At 60.0% G+C, this 9767-nt stretch overlaps 2 long non-coding RNA genes across 2 annotated transcripts in view; one reads left to right on the top strand and one right to left on the bottom strand.

Annotated features, from left to right (window-relative positions):
* The first annotated feature begins 3707 nt into the window (after positions 1-3707).
* LOC116798483 overlaps positions 3708-9767 on the top strand; it is a 33349-nt gene continuing 27289 nt past the window's right edge. Inside the window, exon 1 of the long non-coding RNA XR_004360902.1 lies at positions 3708-3953. This is a non-coding gene — a long non-coding RNA (uncharacterized LOC116798483). The remainder of the gene's footprint in view (positions 3954-9767) is intronic.
* LOC116798486 lies at positions 4412-8323 on the bottom strand. The gene is made up of 3 exons (XR_004360904.1): positions 8211-8323; positions 7188-7280; positions 4412-5294 (listed from the first exon to the last, which is right to left on the bottom strand). It is a non-coding gene; the product is annotated as an uncharacterized LOC116798486 (long non-coding RNA).

Raw genomic sequence — 9767 nt, 5'->3', positions numbered from 1 at the left:
GTCCAGGAGTCCTGTTTAGAGGAGGGAAAAGGGGAGCCCAGTCATTTGGAGCCGTGCCAGAGGAGGGTCAGGTTGGATCTCAGGACAAGGTTCTTCCCCCCCAGAGGCTGGTTGGGCACTGACCAGGCTCCCCAGGGCAGTGGGCACAGCCCCAAGGCTGCCAGAGCTCCAGGAGTGTTTGGACAATGCTCTCAGGGACAGGGTGGGATTTTGGGGTGTCCAGGAGTTGGACTCGATGATCTTTGTGGGCCCCTTCTAACGCAGGATATTCCGTGGTTTTATGATCTCTCCGGGATGTTTGGGCACATCATCTGGGGTCCAGAAATGACACAAGTGACTCCAGGCAACCCCTCTGCATGGAGCAGGCCTGGGGGGCCCAGAGCATGGCCCTGGGCAGGCTGTGCTCCTGCATTCCTGCTCTGGGGAGCAGGATACAAGGCATTTTTCCCTGGACAGTCGGCAGTCAGCATCATGGACAATTGCAGGAGCCTTTTCCTGGAGAAGGGGCTTTTCCCTTTGTGCCCCGTGTCCCTCTTTGATCCCTTCCCGGCTCTTTTCTCCAGCCCTCAGCTCCTTGGCTGTCCTGTCCCCCTGCTCCAAGCACAAGGCAGGCTGTCCCCGGGGTCCGAGGCGATCGCGGCAGTTTTTGGAAAATGCTTCCACCTCGTGGTCCTCTGGAGAAACGACTGCCTGGGAAACGCCGGGCTGCTCCCCTGCAACCCGGAGAGACGCAGAACCCGGGCCATGCTGCCCTCTCTGCTCGCTCCGGCGACTGGGGCGTCCCTCTGCTCAGCCCTGGCACTGCCCGGGTGCTGCCGCATCCAGGGACGGGCACGGGCACATCCCGGGGGATAAGCACGGGCTGTCCCCGGGGCCGAGGAGGAGTTAAAGCACCCCGTGGTCTGTTCAAACCCAGTCCTCCCGGCGCTCCCAGCCCGCGTGTGCTCACACGAGCGCCTGCAGAGCTCAGCCCCGGGGGCCAGAGCTGCCGAACCAGTTCTGCCGGGGGACAGCACCGCCACTCCTGGGTCCCCTCCAAAGGCTGCCTGTGCAGGCAGGTGGGGTGGGGAAGGAGTGGAACGGCCTCGAGTGCACGGTGGGAAGCACCAGTCACCTTGTCACTTCACCAGGCAGCCTTCCCTGGCTGGGAAATGCTGCAGGGAGGGGGATCACAGCCCTGGGGGGGTCCCTGTCCTGCTTCTGCCACCAGCACAGTCTGAAACGCTGGGAAAGGCACTTCTGCTGCACTCTGGGAGATCCCTTTCACACAGATCTCCTGCTAGGACAGAGAGGTTTTCATAGAATCACAGAATCCTCAAATAATTTGGGTCGGAAGAGACCTTGGAGACCACCCAGTGCCACCCCCTGTCATGGTTCCACTGTCCCAGGTTGCTCCAACCTGGCCTTGGACACTCCCAGGGATGGGGCAGCCACAGCTTCTCTGGGCAACCTGTGCCAGGGCCTCCCCACCCTCCCAAGGAAGAATTCCTTCCCAATATCTGACCTAAACCTCCCTTCCTTCAGCTTAAAGCCATTAAAGCTGTTCTGGCTGGGTTTTGTGCGGGATCAGGATGAAACACCCGCAGTTTTCTCCCAGGCCACAACTGTTACACTTCACATTAAACGTTTTTAAGACAAATGATCCCTCTCTTGCAATTCTCAGGCGACGTCTCATTTCTCCACAAACAGCCTCCTGCCCCTGCTGGCAGGTGGATTTTGGAGAAACCACTTAAAAACCTGGCAGAGCTTTCTTTCCCCACGTGCTGCTACAGGAACCAGGTGGGCCTTTGTGAGAACACTGGGATTTAGGGCAGCTGAAACATCCCCAAGGATGGATTAACTGTCCCTCCTTCCTGCCCTCTGTGGAGCTCAGCAAGTGCTATAGAAATCCAGCTCGGAATGTGTATTTTAGAGGATGTAACCCCTCTTTTCCAAACAGTTTTCAGTCTCAGCATTAACTGCAGCCAAGCTGTCCTGCAGCTTGCAAGGCTGTGAATCCCCTGCAGGAAGGGATGTTCTGCTCACCTCTGCCTGTCCAGCAGCAAACACAGCCTGACCACATCCCTGATCCTGTGAGCATCCCATTCCCCCCCCCACACACACACTCACTCCAGCCTTGCAGGAACTCACCACCCTGCTCATCCAAGTGCTGGGGTGACCTCCCCCTCAGCAGCAGCACCAGAAATCCCTGTTTGTCAGCAGTTCTCCATGTTCCTGGGGCTTTGCCAGGTCAGCAAGGTGTTTAACTCCAGCCAGCAGTGCCCCAGGTCCAGAGGTGCTGCCGAAATCTTCATCCTGTGCATCAAACAAGTGGCAAAGTCCTCAGTTCCCACACAGAGAATGGGATGCTCTTGCAGGCTCGGGGTCTACTGAGGAATAAAACACATAGAAGGAATTCTTTGCCATCCTAAGGATCCCCTCTGCCCAAACAGAGGTGAATGGGTGTTTGCTGAGCTTATTTTTGTAACAGTGATGGTGTAAAGTGATTATGTTTTTAGTAGTTTTTGCTTCTATTAAAAAACAAAGTCCACGAAGATGGCAAATCCATTTGTGCAAAACACGGCGGGATTGTTCCCTCTGATGCCAGGGAGAGGAGCAGAGTGCCATGGCAGTGCTGCAGTGGGGTGGCAGAGGGGGATCAGAGGTGGGAAGTGCCCTCACACCCTCACTGAGGTGGCAGCTGCTTCCCCACAACCAGGAAAGGGGCTCCCCATCCCTGATCCTGCGGAGACTCTGCACAGAAGTGACGTCCCTGCTGTCACAGCCAACACCACACACGGCAGAAACCTTTCAGAAGACACAACCAGGCTGCTCGTGTCCCATTTGTGCTCACACAATCCCTGACCCAGCCTCAGCCTGAACAGCCTGCGGAGTGAAAGCCATTCCCGGGAGGAATCGGGAATTAATGCAGCCGAGTGAGCAAACCTGCAAAGCACAATACGTGTGCCTGGAAATGGTGGTACCCAAGAGACACGGCGTGGCTCCTTGTAATCACACGGGGCTGGACTCATTTCTCGTGTTATAAAGGACCTCAAATTTTGCAAGAAAAGTGGGTTTGGTTGCAGGGGGAGCTTTCCCAGCGGGACTTGAGCGAAACTCGGCGGCTCCACCGGTGTTTGCAGAGAGCCTGGGAGAGCAGCCCCGCACAAACGCCGGATTCTCCCGCTGCCACCGCTTTAGACATTCAGCTTTCGCCCGGCAAGATCGATCCCGCACGGGGCCGGCAGGTAACAGGTAGGCAGGGTTTGAAGAAGGCTTACAGCCGGCTTCCTTTTCCCGGGAACACAACGCGGGGAGAGGCATCTTTAAAGGCAGGCAGGACACGGCCCCTGCTCTCCTGGCCGGGGCTCAAGCGAAGATCGCTCCCCGTTAATGAGAAGGAAGTCGGGAGCGGCGGGATCGGGAAGCGCTTTGTTCAGCCCATACGGCCAGTTGGCACGTCGGGACCTACCGGGGGTTAATCAAAAGGCGGTGAGAAACCTGCCAGTCGCCATACGAGCCGCCGTCCCGAGGAAATTAAAAAATCAGGCACCATATGCCGCGCGGCCCCGGGGAGGGAGCGGAGCGTCGGGAGCGGCGTCCGCATCTGCCCGGGGCGGGCGCGCTCCGGGCCGGGAGGGAGGGAGGGAGGGAGGGAGGGGGGTCCGGCACCTCCTGCCCCCGCCCTCCCGGGCAAGGACAGCGCCGGGGAAATGAGGGGAGCCGAGGGGAAGGATGACACATGTTCAGCCCGGCCCAGTGGCAGAGCAGCCGGCGAGGCAGAGCCAATGGCTGCTTTTCATGCTCAGTGAGTCCGTCCACCTCCACCCCCCCCTCCCCGAGTCTTTAAGTTGCAGCTTTTAACTACCTCGGTGTTCAAAGCAAATATGATGCTCAGCGTGAACAGAAGGAAGAGCCTGCTGACAGGTAGACAGCATGGACACTGATCCCGGCAGGGCCGGCTGCTGAGAGAGGTACGTGCTTTCCAAGGCAGGGATCCGAAAGCAATCACATTTGGGATGCAAACTCGGAGCAGACTTTAATTTTCCAGCAGGGGGAATATGGAAATCTGGCTCGCTCGAAATGATTCATCCCCCCCCCTCCCCTCCGTTCCCACCACCGCCACCTCCCCTCCCCCTGCGTCCTCTCCCCATCCCTCCCCGCACAAACGCTTCGCCGCAGCCTCTCCATCCCGGTGCCTCCGCCTTGGGGGTCCTGGTGCTCCCCGCTAAAACCGGGAGCGGAGGTTTAAGCGGGACCTGGGGACAGGGTGGTCCCCGCGGGGTGGGTGGGCTCGGGAGCCGGGGCACGGGCAGGTTGGCTCATGCCAGAGGCTGAGCGGGGATCCCGGCTGGCAAGAACCATCCCTGGGGAGCCGGCACTGCCCTGCTCAGCTCGCAGGAGGCAGCCGGGGGCTCTCCCGAACGGCCGCTTTTCCCTGACAAGTGTCAGAGCCCGGCGCTCCCAGCGGAGGGAGGGGAGGGCAGGGGGGAGCGGTGGAGCAGGGCCGTGGCAGAGTTAAGCTCCCCCCTCCAAGGGCTTTGTGCTCAAAGGCGACCCTGACCCAGCCCTGTGTTAATCTCACCCATGTCCCCTGCCCTGAACTGGTCTGGGGAGAGGGGAGGGGGAGGCCTGGCCCAAGGATGTCTCTTCCAGGCACTGTTGCTGGTTGTGTGAGCCCTGTTTGTGTTTGCTGGTTCGGGGGAGACCCTCTCCTTTGGCTGGAGTGTGTCCGACCTCTGCGTGGCTGTTGCAGACAGAGGGTCTCCCCCACACGTCTGGGTGGCACCTCTGGGGAGGCAGAGGGAGGTGGGGGTGACACTGGTGTGACAAAGCCCCTCGTCTGGTGGCAGAGGAAAGTGGCTTCTCTCGCGTTGCCGTGTGGGAGGTGTCGGGACTTGCTGCTCCCGGGATTTCTGTGCGATTCTTTCTCACGTTTATAAACACAGAGCTGTCTTCTCAGGCACATCCAGGAGAATTAAAAAGGGGGCAGTTGTGGGGATCCTCCAGCCAGGGCTAGCAGGATCTCCCTGCCTCCCGGGTAGCTTGGAAGAACTTTGATGGGCTTGAGAAGAAGAGGGGAGCCGTGGTGTGCATCCCCTGAGCTCGGCTTTGCTCTGCCCCATCCCGGGGATGGACACAGGGCAGGGTCCTGAGCCAGGGCTGCTCTCAGCGTCCCCGTTTCCCATTTCCACCCTCTCTGCTGTCGGAGGTGATTCTCGCGTCTGTGCCGGTATAAACGCTGCCGAACAAATCCTTCCTGGCGGTGATGCCATCAGGTGGCGCTTGGGAATAGGCAGCGTCGCTGTGGGAGTCTGGAGAGGGAACACTTGTTGCTGTGAGCTGCACATTGACAGGACACGGAGAGACGGGGCACCCAGAGCCCCTGGGAGCTGCACATGGCACCGGGAACAGGGAGATGGGGCACTCAGAGCCCCTGGGAGCTGCACATGGCACTGGGAACAGGGAGATGGGGCGCCCAGAGCCCCTGGGAGCTGCACATGGCACTGGGAACAGGGAGATGGGGCACCCAGAGCCACTTTGAGCTGCACATGGCACTGGGAACAGGGAGATGGGGCACCCAGAGCCACTGTGAGCAGAACAGGGAACAGGGAGATGGGACACCCAGAGCCACTGGTCACCCAAGGCCACAGCTCTGGAGGTGACACTGAAACAGAGGAAAGACTTTCTGCAGGTGTTGGGAGGGACATGGGGATGGGAGCATAAGCATGGAAAGCTTTTCCTCTCAAAGCTTTTCCTCTCTGCAAAGGTTATTTTTAATTATAGACTATTTCAGGTTTAGGGATGTCTGGCTTGTGACTTCAGCCCTGTCACCTCCGTGGCTCTGTCACAGTGTGACACAGGTCTCTGAGGGAGGCTGCCCAAGGTAGAAGTTTCTGTGCAGTCTGGAGAGCTCTTGGACTCTCGGGAACACTTTTATGGTCAGCCAGATGCGTTCAGGGCAGAGCAGAGTGTTCCCCTGTCATCCCATAAACCCACTGCTCCTGTGTGGGGCTGCCCCAAACCAGCCTGAACTGTCCTGAAGGGCTGATTAGAATCGGGCTTAGGGAACCACCCATCCCAGGGCACAGAGTTCACCAGGAGGGCCCAGACTCAGCAAGGGCCTGTGCAAAGCAGCCAGGAATGGCTGTGGGTACACACGGTGGGGCACAGTGCTGCCCAAACTCACCTGGTCCATCCCAAATCCCACCTCCGTCGGCCCCGGGGCTTGGGGGCTGTTTCTTTGGGGAGCTGCTCATCACTTCCAGGGTCAGAGAAGGTTTGCCACCCCCTCCAGGGCTGACACAGCCCAGAGCACAGCCCAGCCCTGCTTCCCCTCAAGGATAACCCTCCCACTGACTTCAAAGCCAAGGCAGCTTGAGAGGACAAAGAGGAGCATTGTGACCGACAGCGCTTGGGGACACCGCACACGAGTTGTTTGCGGAGATCCGAAATCCAAGAGCATTTTTGCAGTTTGGCTTAAGTGTGCAGAGAGCAGGCAGAGCCGAGGAGGAAAAGAGCTGCTCAGACTAAAGTAAGAGCATCCACATGGGGGTTTGCATCCAGATTCACTCCGTTAGATCCGACACAACTTCCACACGGAGACGAAAAGCTCAGGTGCAATCCCAGCTCGGAGGCTGCGCCAGGAACGGGGACCTGGGCGCAAGAGGCTTCAGCAGCAGCTGAACCGGCGCCTCTGGGTGCCCTCGGTGCGGTGCAAAGCACGGGATGAGGCTGCTCCTGGCTCGGCTCCCGCGGCTCTCCTGCCTGCCCGTTGTCCCGGGGGTGGGAGCGGCCGCAGGGCTCTCTGTGGAGCCGGCGTTCGCAGCCGCGGCTCCGGCACAAGGGAGCACGTCCCCTGTTAATCAGCATTTAATTAAAGGACATGCTGACATTTGGAAATCAGAAACAAGTCTCCTGTGTGGGCTGCCTCTCTCTGCCGCTCGCCTCTTCTCTGAATCACTCCCTGACATTTTGCCAGATTAGGATGTGACTCTCTCTCTCTCTCTCCTTCTCTCTCTCTTTCTCTCTCTCTCTTCCTCCTTCCTTATAAAAATAAATTGAAAAGGAGAGGCAAAGCCAGCGCTGCTCCTGAGGGAGAGGACACAGGAGATGGGGATTCGCTGGGGAAAAGCTCCCGTTATTCCTGGTCCTCCAAAGACCCTGATGTGGAGCAGGAGGGGGATGCTGAGGCGGGGGGTGCTCACCGTGTCCCCACGGGGCAACTGGTTCTGCCTCTCCAAAACCACTCGGAGAGCCGTACAGGCATCTCGGGTCCCACAGCAGCCCGGGGGACGGGGCTGAGGGAATCACAGTGTGGGTGCTCGGCAGGGAAACAGGGAGTCCCTTGGAGACTTGGAGAGCCGTGGGTGGGGCAGGAGGGAAGGACAGGGCTGGGGAGACCCTCGGATCGAACCAGCTCCCAGTGTCACTCCGGGCACCAGGCTGGGGGCAGGGGGGTGAGCCCTGGCTGGCAGCACACAGGGACGGGACAGCCGGGCTGGGGGGGCCCCTCTCCCCACGGACCCCCGGGCGGGACCCTCCTTTTCCCTCAAGTTTCCACTCACCGGCCACCCCCTCGCAGTGAAGCCCCCCCCGTACCCGCCACGTCCCCCCCGTGTACCGTCCTGTGCACACGCGGTGAGCCCGGCGTGGATCCCACATGTTACCTCCCGGGTGTCCCTCTGTCCCCCCAGGTACCCCCCCGGCGAATCCCCCCGTGTACCCCACGTGTCACCCCCCGGGTGTCCCTATGTCCCCCCAGGTACCCCCCGGGGAATCCCCGCGTGTCCCCCCCGTGTCCCCCCGTGTATCCCCCTGTGTAACCCACATGTACCCCCCTTGTGCACCCCGTGTGTCTCCCCAGTGTCCCCCCCTTCACTCTGTGCGTGTCCCACCCCCCGGTGCCGCCCCCCCCAAGTGGGATCGGGCATCGCGGGGCCGGGGGTCCCTTCCCCTCCCGGCCCGGGGGCGGGGGGTCCCCCGGCTCGTCCCTCCGCCCACCCCCGCAGGGTCCCACCGTGGTGTCCCCCCCCCCTCCTCCTGCACCTTCTGCCGCGCTGAAACGGGGCCAGCGAGTCTGTTTATCTGCTCGCCCATTCCCGAGCTGGGAAATGCAAACAGCAGCGAGCGCCGGGGGAGGGGGGGGGGGGGGGGATTGGGGGGAACCCTCACCGTTCGCTTCCCCTCGGCTGCTCATTTCAACCTTCTTTCAAGCAGAAATTACTCACATTAATCAGGAGTGGGAATGTGTTTGCAGCCCTGCAGATTTGGCAGCGCGGAATCAAATTCCATCAGTAGCAGCAGGAGGACGGGAGCCTGTATCTGCTGTGCACAGCCTAATAGAGCCATTGCCGGGGGAAATTGGATCCGAGAGCTCCCCTAAATTAATCTACCCTTTAAAAAAATGCCAGGAGATCTACATGACAAATGAGCGTTTGCAAGGGAAACAGATGCAAACACCCCGTGCATCACATCGGGCTGGAGCTGCCCCGGGGCCGGCAGCTGCGGGGGGGAGAGGGACACAAAAAACCTCCAGGAACTGAGTCCCTGGACCTGCAGTCCGGGTGGGGAGAGCTGCGGGGACAGCAGAGAGGAGCAAAACTCTTAACAGATCATTGAAGGCTCACGGAAAGGAAGGGAGGGGTTGTTGTCCCAAATCTGGGTTCTTTCGCCCAGTGTGCAAGAAGCTGATCCACACACGGGGTTGAGGTGTTTGATTTATTCACAGCTCTCTGCAGAAAGGGGTGCTGGGGGGTCACCCAAACTCTGCAATAATCTCAGAATGGTTTGGGTTGGAAGGGACTTTAAAGCTCACCCAGTGCCACTCCTTGCCATGGGCAGGGACACCTTCCTCTGGCCCAGGTTGCTCCAACCTGGCCTTGGACACTTCCAGGGATGGGGCAGCCACAGTTTCTCTGGGCAACCTGTGCCAGGGCCTCCCCACCCTCCCAGGGAAGAATTCCTTCCCCGTATCTAACCTAAATTTCCCCTCTGTCAGTTTGTACCCCTTACTCTTTGTCCTGCCACTCCAGTTCCTGAGGAACAGACCCTCCCCGGCTTCTTTACAGCCCCTTCAGGTGCTGTGAGGTCTCCACACAACCTTCTCTTCTCCAGGCTGAACGGCCCCAGCTCTCTCAGCCCATCTCTGTAGGAAGCCCCCCCTTCTCCTGCTCCCCAGGATCGGTGCCGGGGGCTCAGAGCCATCCCCAGCACATGCAGAGGTGCCGTGGGGCAGCCAGGAGAAGCCCAGCGAGGCAGAGCCAGGGCTGTGGGGCAGCAGCAGGTGCTGCCAGGCTGCTCCCACCACCATCCCACCGTGGCAGGGGGGAAATCAGGGCAGGGGGGGTTTCCTGGGGTCCTGGCTCCGTGCCGGGGGTTGGGGCGCAGCTGCCACGGCTCCTCTGCTGTAATAGAGCTGCTGCTGCTGCTGCTGCTCCAAGGTGATTGCTGCTTTATTGGCTTATTTTTAGTCGTGTGGCCGCGTTGGGAGCAAGATGGATGGGGCTTGTCTTGCCTTGGGAGAGACTTTTGTTGCAGCAGGAGCCCGGGCACGAGGCGGGAGCGACTGCTCTGAGAGCTGCCTTGGAAACGGAGGGAGTGAAGCTCCCCAGGGCAGGGAGGAGCTCTCCAGCCCCCCATTCCTGCCCCAGGAAGGGTCTGTAGGATGGGCATAGAGGGGCCAGGCCAGGTGTGTGGGCTTCTTGATGCTGGGCAGTTACCTCCAGTGGAGGACCCCCAGTTGTGGGGGGTCCCACAGGCACACGTAGAAAAATCCAAGGACCCAC

Source organism: Chiroxiphia lanceolata, chromosome 25 (assembly GCF_009829145.1).
Source record: "Chiroxiphia lanceolata isolate bChiLan1 chromosome 25, bChiLan1.pri, whole genome shotgun sequence".
Taxonomy (NCBI): domain Eukaryota; kingdom Metazoa; phylum Chordata; class Aves; order Passeriformes; family Pipridae; genus Chiroxiphia; species Chiroxiphia lanceolata.
The sequence above is the reverse complement of the archived record's forward strand: the minus strand, read 5'-3'. Positions and strand labels throughout refer to the sequence as shown.